Raw genomic sequence first — 13,362 nt, 5'->3', positions numbered from 1 at the left:
TAAGCCCAGAACACTGTAACACTATAAGCCATTTTCAGACTGACGTGTAAATAGGACAGCCATATGCAGCTATTTCACTCTGCTTCCTATGTCATAGCCTAGGCTAACAACTTGGGTTAGGCAAAAACAACTATGGTGTTAGGCATATTTAGTAAAAAGCTGAACAAATCTAAAATTTGTCCCTGTTTTCTTAAGAAATACACTCTACAAAAGGTAGCTGTCAGGAAGACTTGGTTTTGGCTGAAGGCAAAATCATTTTTATGTAAATATACTGAATAAACACACAAACAAATATGCCTAACAAACTACTGTCAGACCAAATTGAATGTTTTCATAACCAGCTCCTGAATGAAGTTCTGATAATCATGAGATACAAATAACCACTACAATTGGATCATGCCTGGTTACTATCAGGTCTGTTTCTGAAGATTCTATATAGCTGGATTTGGCTACTTTACATTAATTTATACAATAAATGACTTGTATAAGAAAATAATAGGTCTAGTATGATGAAATCAAAATAAAAATGACTGAGAAGTACACAGGAAATGTCATATGTTTTAAAGTTACATATGATGTAACCTTATAGAATAAGAACTGTATTTTCATGGTCTAAACCTCAAATCATTAATGCATGACTTAATTGTCTGCAAGACTAACAAGTCACTTGTTAATCACATCAAGGCCTTATGTAAGAGAAATACTCAGAATGTATTGGCATAGCCATTATTTCCTTGGAGAGTTTAATATTTCCTATCAGGTATAATGGAATGTTGTCTGGAAATGACTTAAGTCATAATTTTTTAGAAGAAAAGTATTCAATATTTGAAAGGATTAAATATTATAAAGTATATCATCTGGTGATTACAAGTGAAACTAGAGACAAATAACAGCACAAACTTTGGAATATCTGTAAATATGTAGAAAGCAAATTAAAATCTTTGTTTAAAAATATTTTATTCTTTTCTGAGCTACAAACCAGTTTCTGGAAAAGCAAATATGCAAAGGTCTTAAGATATAATGCTATTATAATTACCTTCTGACATCTTTTGTTATAGAAAATAAAGTTAGAGGAAAGTACATATATAAGTAGAGAACCATTTTCTTTTCTATTTTTTTTTTTTGACAGGCAGAGTTAGTGAGAGAGAGAGATGGAGAGAAAGGTCTTCATTTTCCATTGGTTCACCCTCCAATGGCTGCTGTGGCCAGCACACAGCACTGATCCAAAGCCAGGAGCCAGGTGCTTCTCCTGGTCTCCCATGCGGTTGCAGGGCCCAAGCACCTGGGATATCCTCCACTGCACTCCCGGGCCACAGCAGAGAGCTGGACTGGAAGAGGAGCAAATGGGACAGAATCCGGCACCCCAACCGGAACTAGAAACTGGTGTGCTGGTGCCGCAGGTGGAGGATTAGCTTATTGAGCCGCGGCGCTGGCCTGAGAAACATTTTCTTGCAATGCAGCAGATATATAGAAAGATGCTCAATAACACTAACAAACCAGGTAAATGCAAATCAAATATGCAATAATATTTCACCTTCTTTTACAGTGCCTTTTGTCAAAAGGATAGGAGATGACAAGTCTAGTCAGGGATGTGGATAAACAGGAACCCATCTATACAATTGGTGGAAATGTACATGGGTACAGCCAGTATGAAAACAATATGAAAGCTCCTCAAAAAGTGAAAATAGAATAACCATAGGACTCATCAATTACTCTTCTGCATGTATATGCAAAGAAATCAGTCATCACCTGGTAGAGATATCTGTGCTCCCATGGTTATTATAGCATTTTTACAGTAACCAAGAAATGAAAACACACTAAGTAAACTTTGATGGATGAATAAATATTATAAATAAAGAAATGGAGAATCAAGTATTATATAATGGAATACTATTGAGAGAAAATTATTTAGCCTTTACAAAAGGAAATTTAGCCATTTGCTACAGCACAAATGAATCTGGAATATAAACCAGATATAGAAAAAATATTTAAATTGCTTCATGGTCTCGATTATATGTAGAATCTTTAGGATCCAAATGCTGTACATAGAAACAGTGCAGAACATTGGTTACTGGGGTAGGATCGAATGATGTAGGTCAAAGGGTAGAAATTGTTTTTAATCACTATTGATTTGAAAGGCAGCAACAGAAAATTCTAATTTCTTTTAGTTTATTACCCAAATTCCCACAATACCCAGGGCTAGGCCAAGTCAAAACAGGAGCCAGGGAATCAATCCAGATTTCCCCTGTGGGTGACAGACCTACAACTTCAACCATCACCTGCTGCCTCCAAACATGTATTAGCATGACTCCAAAATTTAGTGCAAAGCCAGGGCTCAAACCCAGACCCTCCAGTAAGGGATGTGACATCTCATGTGGCATCTTAACTGCTACACCAAATGCCTGGTCTGGGTATAAAGTTTTAATTCTGTAAGGTTAATCAGTTTAGAGATCTGGTGAACAGCATGAGAACTCTAGAAAATTATATTATATTATATTATATTCTCCTATAAATAAATTCTCAGTGTTCTTACCATATATTTTAATAATTTAATGTGAAATAAACATTGATATCATTTTGTCAACATACCACGAAACATGAATTGTAGTGGTATAAATCCATTTTACTCTGAAATATAATTTGCTTAACTTTAAAGAAGATAAATATACATGAGAACCTACATGCACATATATGCGCACTATTCTAAGTCTCTTGAAAAAAATTATTAATAGAAATTGTTTAAAAATACTAAGCTTTTTAGAAAATCATACAGTTTTACATTAAATATTTATGTTCATTGTGTTGTCAAGACTTTAAAAATATGTTAAAGTGTTGTACCTCTCTAGTAAATACTAGCACGTTATTTATTATTGGTGATGATATAGAATGAAAATAGATGATTCAGTGTTCCAAAATGAATATAGAAGGATTACATGACTGAGGATTATAGCTTTTATGCTTTTAACAGTTTCAGATTTTCATGAGAAACGTGTGGTTTTTAATTGTAATTTTAAGTTTTTTTTTATTAAACTTTTATTTAATGAATATAAATTTCCAAAGTATAGCTTATGGGTTACAATGGCTTCCCCCCTCCCATAACTTCCCTCCCGCCCGCAACCCTCCCCTTTCCCGCTCCCTTTCCCCTTCCATTCATGTAAAGATTCATTTTCAATTCTCTTTATTTATTTCAATTTTCTCAGTTTAGTATATATTAGGTAAAGATTTCAACAGTTTGCCCATATAGCAACATAAAGTGAAAAAACTACCATTGGATTACTAATTATAGCATTAAATAGCAATGTACAGCACATTAAAGACAGAGATCCTACATAATTTTTTTTTCAAATTAATTAATTTTCTATGCCATTTCCATTTTAACACCAGGTTGTTTTTTTTTTTTTTCATTTCCAATTCTCTTTATATACAGAAGATCACTTCAGTATATAATTAGTAAAGACCTCATCAGTTTGTACCCACACAGAAACACAAAGTATAAAAATACTGTTTCAGTACTAGTAATAGCATCACTTGGCTTTAGACGACACATTAGGGACAGATCCCACATGGGGTGTAAGTACTCAGTGACTCCTGTTGCTGACTTAACAATTTGACACTCCTGTTCATGGCGTCAGTAATCTCCCTAGGCTCCAGTCATGAGTTGCCAGGGCTATGGAAGCCTTAGGAGTTCGCTGACTTTGATCTTATTCCGATAGGGTCATAGTCAAAGTGGAAGTTCTCTCCTCCCTTCAGAGAAGGGTACCTCCTTCTTTGATGGCCCCGTTCTTTCCACTGGGATCTCACTCACAGAGATCTTTCATTTAGGTCTTTTTTTTTTTCCATGATATCTTGGCTTTCCATGCCTGCTATACTCTCGTGGGCTCTTCAGCCAGATCTGAATGCCTTGAGGGCTGATTCTGAGGCCAGAGTGTTGTTTAGGACATCTGCCATCCTATGAGTCTGCTGTGTATCCCACTTCCCATGTTGGATCTTTCTCTCCCTTTTTGATTCTATCAGTTAGTATTAGCAGATACTTGTCTTGTTTGTGTGATCTCTTTGACTCTTAGACCTATCAGAGCTATCAATTGTGAGCTGAAATTGATCACTTGGACTAGTGCGATGGCATTGGTACATGCCATCTTGATGGGATTGTGTTGGAATCCCCTGGCACATTTCTAACTCCACCATTTGCGGCCAGTCCGATTGAGCATGTTCCAAATTGTTCATCTCCTCCCTCTCTTTTTCCACTCTTAGATTTAACAGGGATCACTTTCCAGTTAAAATTTAAACACCTAAGAATAATTGTGTGTTAATTACTGAGTTCAACCAATAGTACTAGAACAACAACAACAACAACAAATACTAAAAAGGATAAAGTATTACATTGTACATCTAAAGTCAGGACAGGAGCTGATCAGTTCATTGTTGCTTATAGTGTCCATTTCACTTAACAAGTTTCCCCTTTGGCGCTCAGTTGTCACCGATCAGGGAAAACAAATGATATTTTTCTCTTTGGGACTGGCTTAATTCACTCAGCATGATGTTTTCCAAATTGCTCCATCTTGTTGCAAATGACTGGGTTTCGTTGTTTCTTACTGCTGTATAGTATTCTATGGAGTACATGTCCCATAGTTTCTTTATCCAGTCTACTGTTGATGGGCATTTGGGTTGGTTCCAGGTCTTAGCTATTGTGAATTGAGCTGCAATAAACATTAATGTGCAGATGGCTTTTTTATTAGCCAAATTAATTTCCTTTGGGTAAATTCCAAGGAGTGGGATGGCTGGGTTGTATGGTAGGGTTATGTTCAGGTTTCTGAGGAATCTCCAGACTGACTTCCATAGTGGCTTAACCAGTTTGCATTCCCACCAACAGTGGGTTAGTGTCCCTTTTTCCCCACATCCTCTCCAGCATCTGTTGTTGGTAGATTTCTGAATGTGAGCCATTCTCACCGGGGTGAGATGGAACCTCATTGTGGTTTTGATTTGCATTTCTCTGATTGCTAGTGATCTTGAACATTTTTTCATGTGTCTGTTGGCCATTTGGATTTCCTCTTTCGAAAAATGTCTATTGAGCTCCTTGGCCCATCTCTTAAGTGGGTTGTTTGTTTTGTTGTTGTGGATTTTCTTGATTTCTTTGTAGATTCTGGTTATCAATCCTTTATCTGTAGTATAGTTTGCGAATATTTTTTCCCATTCTGTTGGTTGCCTCTTCACTTTCCTGACTGTTTCTTTTGAAGTACAGAAACTTCTCAATTTGATGCAATCCCAAATGTTAATTTTGGTTTTGACTGCCTGTGCTGTTGGAGTATTTTCCAGGAAGTCTTTGCCTGTGCCTATATCTTGCAGGGTTTCTCCAATGCTCTCTAATAATTTGATGGTTTCGGGTCGTAGATTTAAGTCTTTAATCCATGTTGAGTGAATTTTTGTGTAAGGTGATAGGTATGGGTCTTACTTCAAGCTTCTGCACGTGGAAATCCAATGTTCCCAGCACCATTTATTGAATAGACTGTCCTTATTCCAGGGATTAGATTTGGATCTTTGGTCAAATATAAGTTGGCTGTAGATGTTTGGATTGATTTCTGGTGTTTCTATTCTGTTCCATTGGTCTATCCATCTGTTTCTGTACCAGTACCATGCTGTTTTGATAACAACTGCCCTGTAGTATGTCTTAAAATCAGGTATTGTGATGCCTCTGGCTTTGTTTTTGTTGTACAGGATTTCTTTGGCTATTCGAGGTCTTAATTTTAAGTTTTTACACATCATATAACATGTCCAAATCTTGAAGATACTATTCAGTGGTAGCTTTAATTAAAACAGAGTTTAGGAAATGAATCAATTTTCATCTATATTATGAGTGCCTTTGCAGGGCCATGAACAAAACACAGTTAAAGGAAGAGGACATTTCCTAAATGGAATTATCTCTACAGGCAAATGTCTTGGGAAAAATTGTGAGAAATAGAAAATAGTAATCAGGGAAGGCCTTATAGATGTGCTGACAGTAAAACCCTTCCAACTCTAAGAGGTCTATCATCAAGTTACTTGGGTTTCTAAGACCTGGAGTGTTTTTAGTTCTAGTATGATAGAAGCAACACAAGTATCCCTAACTTGATGCAGGCCTATGCAGCAGATTTGGGCTGCTTTTCTGTTGTATGTGCAGATGTGCCTATCTGTGGTTGTGCATATGCGTCTGTGCTCCTATTTTTCTCACATCCCCAAAAAGTTCTTGTTCATTTTATCACCTGCTCTCAGTTGCTCATGGGAAGTAATATTAACACACTAGCTATTCTGATGACTGGGAGCACAGAGTGTCAACCCATCACAGAAACCCTGTGGTCACCCTTGATGTCATCCAGGACAGGGTGAGGGACAGTAGTAGCCACTAACAAGGTGTGAGTCCTTGTTGTCTGTTTATCACAGACAATGATAAGTTCCAGAGTATTCTGCTGCCCAGTCTCCAGTACTACCATTATACAATAGCTCATTTCACATTCAATGGCTAACTCAAAGAATGTTGAGAGTATAGCAAATGAAATAAGGGCTCAGAATATTCTAGGGGGCTGGTGCCATGGCTCAATAGGTTAATCCTCTGCCTGTGGTGCTGACATCCCATATGGATACCAGTTCTAATCCTGGCTGCTCCTCTTCCAATCTAGCTCTCTTCTATAGCCTGGGAAAGCAGTAGAAGATGGCCCAGATGCTTGGGCCTCTGCACCCACATGGGAGACCAGGAAAAAGCACCTGGTTCTTGGTTTTGGATCAGTGCAGCTCCAGTTGTTGCAGCTGTATGGAGAGTGAACCAATGGAAGGGAAACCTTTCTCTCTGTCTCTCCCTCTCACTGTCTGTAACTCTACCTCTCAAATAAATTATTAAAATCTTTTTAAAAATCTTAAAAAAAGAATATTCTGTACAAAATTCCCACAGAAATATATTAAAAGTCAAATACTCATTTTTTAAACATATATATTTTTCTGAAAGGTAGAGAGACAGATTTTCCATCTAGTGGTTTATTTCCCAAATGCTCCCAACATCTGAGACTGGACCAGGCTGAACCTAGTATCCAGAGACTCCATCTGAGTCTTCAGTGAGGGTGGCTGGGGTCCAAGTACTTGGGCCATAATTTTCTGCCTTCCTGAGGATACCTGGGGAGGGAGGTAAATGCCTGTGGGCCTCTCAGACATAGGAAGAATTTCTGGCATAATCAGGTTGCAAATGTTGTGCAAGCAGGCTGCAAGCTGGAAAGCTTGTTTTCACCTACTGGCATCTCCCCCATAATAACCTCCTGTTCAGTATGTGTGAGCCTGTAGTTCTAACCACAACTTCAATCCTCTACCCAGAGCTAGTTCAGGAGGGGCCTGAGCACCTAAGGGGAATCTGGCTGACTTCAGGAGACCCCCACTATCTCCATGGGTGGCCCCAGTTCAATCAACATAGAGTATGTGAAGCCCCTGTCCAATGGGTGTCCCCCTAGATTGACCCAATTAAAATGCAGTAATGCCATAAAAACCCTGGGCACTTCCTGAAAGCCATTGTCCTGCTCTGGTATTCCATCTGGTCTCCTGTTGGACTAGATGCTTTACTGTTGCTTTGCAAACAAAATAAAGCTTTTGCATCTTATTTGTAAATTGTTTCCCAGGTTTTTATCTCTATACTAAGCTGAGGAAAAGCACACATGGAGCTTGCTCAGGTAACCACCCTCCCCTCCAGGACCCATAACACTTCCCAGAAACATTAGCCAAAGTGGATCAGAAGTAAAGCCACTGGGACTCGAACCAATGTTCTGATGTGGGATACTGGCATCACAAGCAGTGACTTAACTCACTATACCATAATGTTGGCCTCTAAGAATATTTAAGTAAACTTGTTAAATAAAATTATTTAAATAAAATCCTAGCAGAATTGAATCTTAGAATATCTGACTTTAATCACAGCGTATTTATCATCTATCAATGCATTTTAGAAAATGACATTCAAAACACACAGAGTCATATATTTCCTGACATTTTCTAAAGCATTTATTTTCAGTGCCACCATAAGAAACTATTTATTATAGAGAGAAGAAAAATTCCTCATCCAAAATCCAAAATCTAGAAATCTGTACAACTTTGCCATAATCTGTACAAATTTACACTAGTTCCTAATTTACCCAATAAAACATGACTAACAAAGTTAAGGAAATAGATAGTGATTTGTGGAAAAGACTTTTACATAATTAAGTCCAAGGAGAGTTACAAGCCAGACCTCCACTTTCTAAAATTAAGCTGTTTACTCAGACTTAGAAAACTACAAACTAACAAACATACAGATAGCTGGCTGGTACCTGGTATTTTCTCAAGTCTTTTTTTTTTTTTTAAAGCCTGCTGACATGGAAGATTCTGGTCACTTGCTACTTTTCAAGGCCAAAAACAAAAAGCAGCATACAAGAGCTGACCATTTCCCCAGGTCATGCTTACTGGTCTGTCTTTATGTACATTAATAGATATTTAAGTGCTAGATAAAAGTCTTGTCCTAAAATTTCCAGTACTACCATTTTAAAGACATTTATCTTTCTATTGAGCTACCAAAAATTAATGATGATTTTCAAATATTAATAGTGAAAACTTATCTGCAAGATATACTGCAGAGAAAGATTCATTGAAATACTGATTTTCATTAAAGGGACTGATATAAAACTTTAGGTATAATGCCTGGGAGAAACTGGAACATAGGACTTCAGTCCCTAGGAAATAAAATAATCATTTACTTGGTCTCAAGGGCTACTAAGTCATTGAAAGGGACTGTACAAAACATGGCTTTTGATACTTAAAATTATTTTACCATTCTATTTTGTGCAAGATCTTCACAGCTGTGAGATGCTTTAAGTTCCATAATGTATCATCAAGAAGAGCTCACCCAAAGCAAAAATCAAATATGTCCATCCACATTTGTCTGTAAGACATCTTTCCATAACCTATATCTTAGCCTGATAATTATTATATTGTAATTTTTGGAAGGGTTTTTTTCCTACTGAAGAGAACCCTCCTTTGAGCAGATTCTGCTGTCTACCATTTGCACCTTGGTGCTGTTCTGAGTGCTGCCTCCTGCTGGTGAGACTCCCTACAGCACTCTGGTGGAGCCGTCCTGTCCGACTGTAGTCACTTCATAAGGGTCAACCCAGAGTGCAAGTTAGTGTTCAGGTAGAAGCCTCAACAGCTCCTGACTGCTCAGTGCAATCAGAGGGTCCAGTTCTGGTTGATGCCCACAGGAATATGATGGTAACCTGATCCCTTGCATAGCTTCTCTGGGAGCCAGTGGAGTGTGTAATGCTCTGTCCATGTCTCCTGCAGGCTCTGACTGAAGGTCTGCAGCTATCACTTGATCGTGAGCCTCTTGGTGTGGAGGAACCTGGAGATGATGGACTCAGTGGTGGCGATCTCGCCTATCATGGGGGTGGCCCAGGTGTAAAAGGGATGCCTGGGGTTACACCATGGCAGACAGGACTTGCCCTGGGCTCCCTCCCAGGTGAGAGAGCTGAGGGAGTGAAGCATTGATGGCTACTGCCCTTGACACTTCTTTGGAGTAAAAAAAAAGATATTTTCAAGACAAGAGGTGATGGGAGAGAGGAAGAGGAGGGAGAGCAGCCTGGTTACAGTTCTGGGAGCCCCTCAGCCACCTCTGCCTCTAGTCCTTTAACCTTCAAAACCTCAACAGTGGTGTTTCCAGCTCTGAGCAAGCAGAGCCTGGTTTGTATAGTGAAAGACATCTTCCGAGAAGTAGGGAGTGTTCCATCTCATTAAAAATAGGCTTATCCGGTGATATATAATGTTCTTGAGATGGCAGTTATAATCTAAACAACCTGGTACTGGCAAAAAAAATATGAGTAGATCAATGAAACCACATAGAAACTCCAGATTAATCCATGCAACTACAACCAACATATTTTTCACAAAAGAGCTAAAATCAATCCCTGGATCAAGGACAGTCTCTCCATCCTTAACAAAAATCCAGTCAAAATTATTCAAATACCTTAATCTATGACCCAATACTATCAAATTATTATAGGAAAAATTCAAATAAACTTTGAAAGACTTTAGCATAGGTGAAGACTTTAATTTTTTTAACTTTTATTTAATAAATATAAACTTCCAATATACAGCTTAAGGATTACAGTGGCATTTTCCCCCTATAACTTCCCTCCCACCTGCAACCCTCCCATCTCCTTCTCCCTCTCCCATTCCATTCACATCAATATTCATCTTCAATAATCTTTATATACAGAAGATCAATTTAGTATATACTAAGTAGAGATTTCAACAGTTTGCAACCACACAGAAACACAAAGTGTAAAGCACTGTTTGAGTACTAGTTATAGCATTAATTCACATTGTACAACATATTAAGGACAGAGATCCTACATGAGGAGTAAGTGCACAGTGACTCCTGTTGCTGACTTAACAAATTGACACTCTTGTTTATGGCATCAGTAATCACCTGAGGCTCTTGTCATGAGTTGCCAAGGCTATGGAAGCTTTTTCAGTTTGCCAACTCCAATCATACTTAGACAAGGTCATAGTCAAATAGTCAAAGTGGTAGTTCTCTCCTCCCTTCAGAGAAAGGTACCTCCTTCTTTGATGGCCCCATTCTTTCCACTGGGATCTCACTCACAGAGATCTTTCATTTAGGTGTTTGTTTTGTTTTGTTTTGTTTGCCAGAGTATCTTGGCTTTCCATGCCTAAAATACTCTCATGGGCTTTTCAGCAAGATCCCAATGCTTAAAGGATGATTCTGAGGCAGAGTGCTGTTTAGGACATCTGCCATTCAAAGACTGTAATTTTTATCCCTCAAACCTCCCTGTCTGTGATTATGAGGAATTATTATAATTGAATTGACTATGAATATGAATTATGGTAATAAAAATAATGGCTAATAAGTTTTGAACCATTAACAAAGGGCAGATTTTGTTCTAGGGGCTTGGGAGATATACAACCACTACATTTTCACAATGGCCCTGTAAGGAAGAAACTATAACCTTTTTATGTTTTGAAAAAAGAGTGCCGGTGCTGTGGCTCATTTGTTTAATCTTCCGCCTGCAGCACCAGCATCTCATATGGGTGCCAGGTTCTAGTCCCGGTTGCTCCTCTTCTAGTCAAACTCTCTGCTGTGGCCCAGGAGGGTGGTGGAGGATAGCCCATGTGCTTGGGCCACTGCACCCACCTGGGAGACCAGGAGGAAGCACCTGGCTCCTGGCTTCAGATTGGTATATCTCTGGCTGTAGCAGCCATTTGGGGGGTGAACCAGTGGAAGGAAGACCTTTCTCTCTGTCTCTGTCTCTGTCTCTCTCTCTCTCTCTCTCTCTCTCTCTCTCTCACTGTCTAACTGTATCTGTCAAATAAAAAAAAAAGAAAAAGAAAAAAGAAACTGAGGCCTAGGGTGTTTAAGTAGAATGTGAAGGTCACAACTGCTTTTTTTTTATTCTCCAAAGAAAAACTATTGATCATAATGCATTTGAGCATGGTGTTTAGAAGCTTATAGATCTAGAATTATGCCTTATCCCTTTAAGTGCAGCCACAGTCATTTATCATTTGTTTTCCACAATTGGTGGAGAAATATAAATTTAAAGAAGTATATTGCTCTTCTTTATCTACTCTGAAAATGTTTTGACTTACTGGGAGTTTAGGTAGTAGTTAATGGATAGTTACTGACACATGAGTGAGTGCATGAAGACCTTCAGATTTGTTATCTTCTGCCACCAGATAACACAAAAATGCCTAAACAAGTTGAAAGTCTCCTTTCTGGGAGTCACAACAAGCATATGCAGTAGTAAATAAACACTAGACTTTAACCCTAACCACAGAATATTACAAGGGGATTCTACACTTTACAAACATAATGGAAAGATTAATTTGATTTCTCATTCTTTTGTTTTTTTTCTATGTATTCAGTATAATTTAAAAAATTTCCCTTCATTATTTTAAAATATTTTTCAATTATTTTTAATTTGTATTAATATAAGAACAGATTTAATATACTTCTGAGGTATAAAAAAGTGATGTTGGGACCAGTCTGTGGCACAGCGGATAAAGACACTGCCTGAAGTGCCGGCATCCCATAGGGGTACTGGTTTAAGACCCAGATGCTCCACTTATGATCCAGCTTTTCACTGTGGCCTGGGAAAGCAGTAGAAGGTGGCCCAAGTCCTTGGGCCCCTCCACCTGCATGAGAGACTCATAACACTCTCCTGGCTCCTGGATTCGGATCAACAAAACTCCAGCCATTACAGCCAACTGGGGAGTGAACCAGCAATGGAAGACTTCTCTCTATCTCTGCTTCTCCTTCTTTCTCTGTGTAATTCTTACTTCCAAGTAAATAAAAAAATCTTTAAAAAAAAGAAAAAAAGAAATGTTACAACAGGGACCACAGAAATAAAAAGAATCATCAGGAATTACTGCAAACAGCTATATGCCAACAGATTGGAAAAATCTACAAGAAATGCATAGATTTCTAGAAGCATACAATCTATCAAAATTGAGTTACGAAGACACAGAAACTTAAACAGGCCAATAAGCAAGATGGAGACTGAATCAGTAATAAAGACCCTCCCAACAAAGAAAAGCCCATGACCAGATGGCTTCACTGTTGAATTCCACAAGACTTTTAAAGAAGAACTAATTCTAACTCTAATTCTAATTCTAATTCTAATTCTAATTCTAATTCTGAAACTTCTACAACAATTGAAAGGGAAGGAATCCTCCCAAATTTCTACTATGAAGCCAACATCACCTTAAGTCAAAAACAAGAAAAAGATAAGCCAATATTCGTGATAAACACAGATACAACTTACCACTGTTAGTGGTGCATTAAATCTGTGATTATACAATGGACTAAAATTAAGCTTTTGCAAAGATTAAATAAAAAAGAAGGGAAGGAGGAGCATTGGTTGATGGAAAGAAGGATGGGAGCAAAGTATGGTTAGCTCACTAGAATTATACCTCAGAAGTATATTAAATCTGTTCATCTCTGATTTTGTTAATTTTGGTCTTCTCCCTTGTTTGTTTGGGCAAACCAAAGATGTATCAATTTTATTTATTTTTCAAAACACTATTTCTTCATTTCATAGATTTTTGGCATTATTACATAATGATCAAATTTGTCTCTTTTGAGTTTCTCTCTCCTTTTTAAAGATTTATTTATTTATTTGAAAGTCAGAGTTACACCAAGAGAGAAGGAGAGGCAGAGAGAGAGATCTTCCATTTGCTGGTTCACTCCCCATTGGCAGCAATGGCTGGAGCTATGCCAATCTGAAACCAGGAGCAGGAACATCTTCTAGGTCTCCCATATGGGTGCAGGAGCTCAAGGACTTGGGCCATCTTCTACTACTTTCCCAGGCC

The 13,362-nt window shown here is 38.1% G+C and overlaps 1 pseudogene; it reads right to left on the bottom strand.

The window, feature by feature from the left end:
* Window positions 1–8,899: 8,899 nt before the first annotated feature.
* On the bottom strand, window positions 8,900–9,522 carry LOC133764044 (protein BTG1-like; annotated as a pseudogene).
* Window positions 9,523–13,362: the final 3,840 nt, after the last annotated feature.

The sequence above is a fragment of the Lepus europaeus genome, chromosome 7, assembly GCF_033115175.1.
Source record: "Lepus europaeus isolate LE1 chromosome 7, mLepTim1.pri, whole genome shotgun sequence".
Lineage (NCBI taxonomy): Eukaryota > Metazoa > Chordata > Mammalia > Lagomorpha > Leporidae > Lepus > Lepus europaeus.
This window is presented reverse-complemented; position numbering and strand designations above follow the sequence as displayed.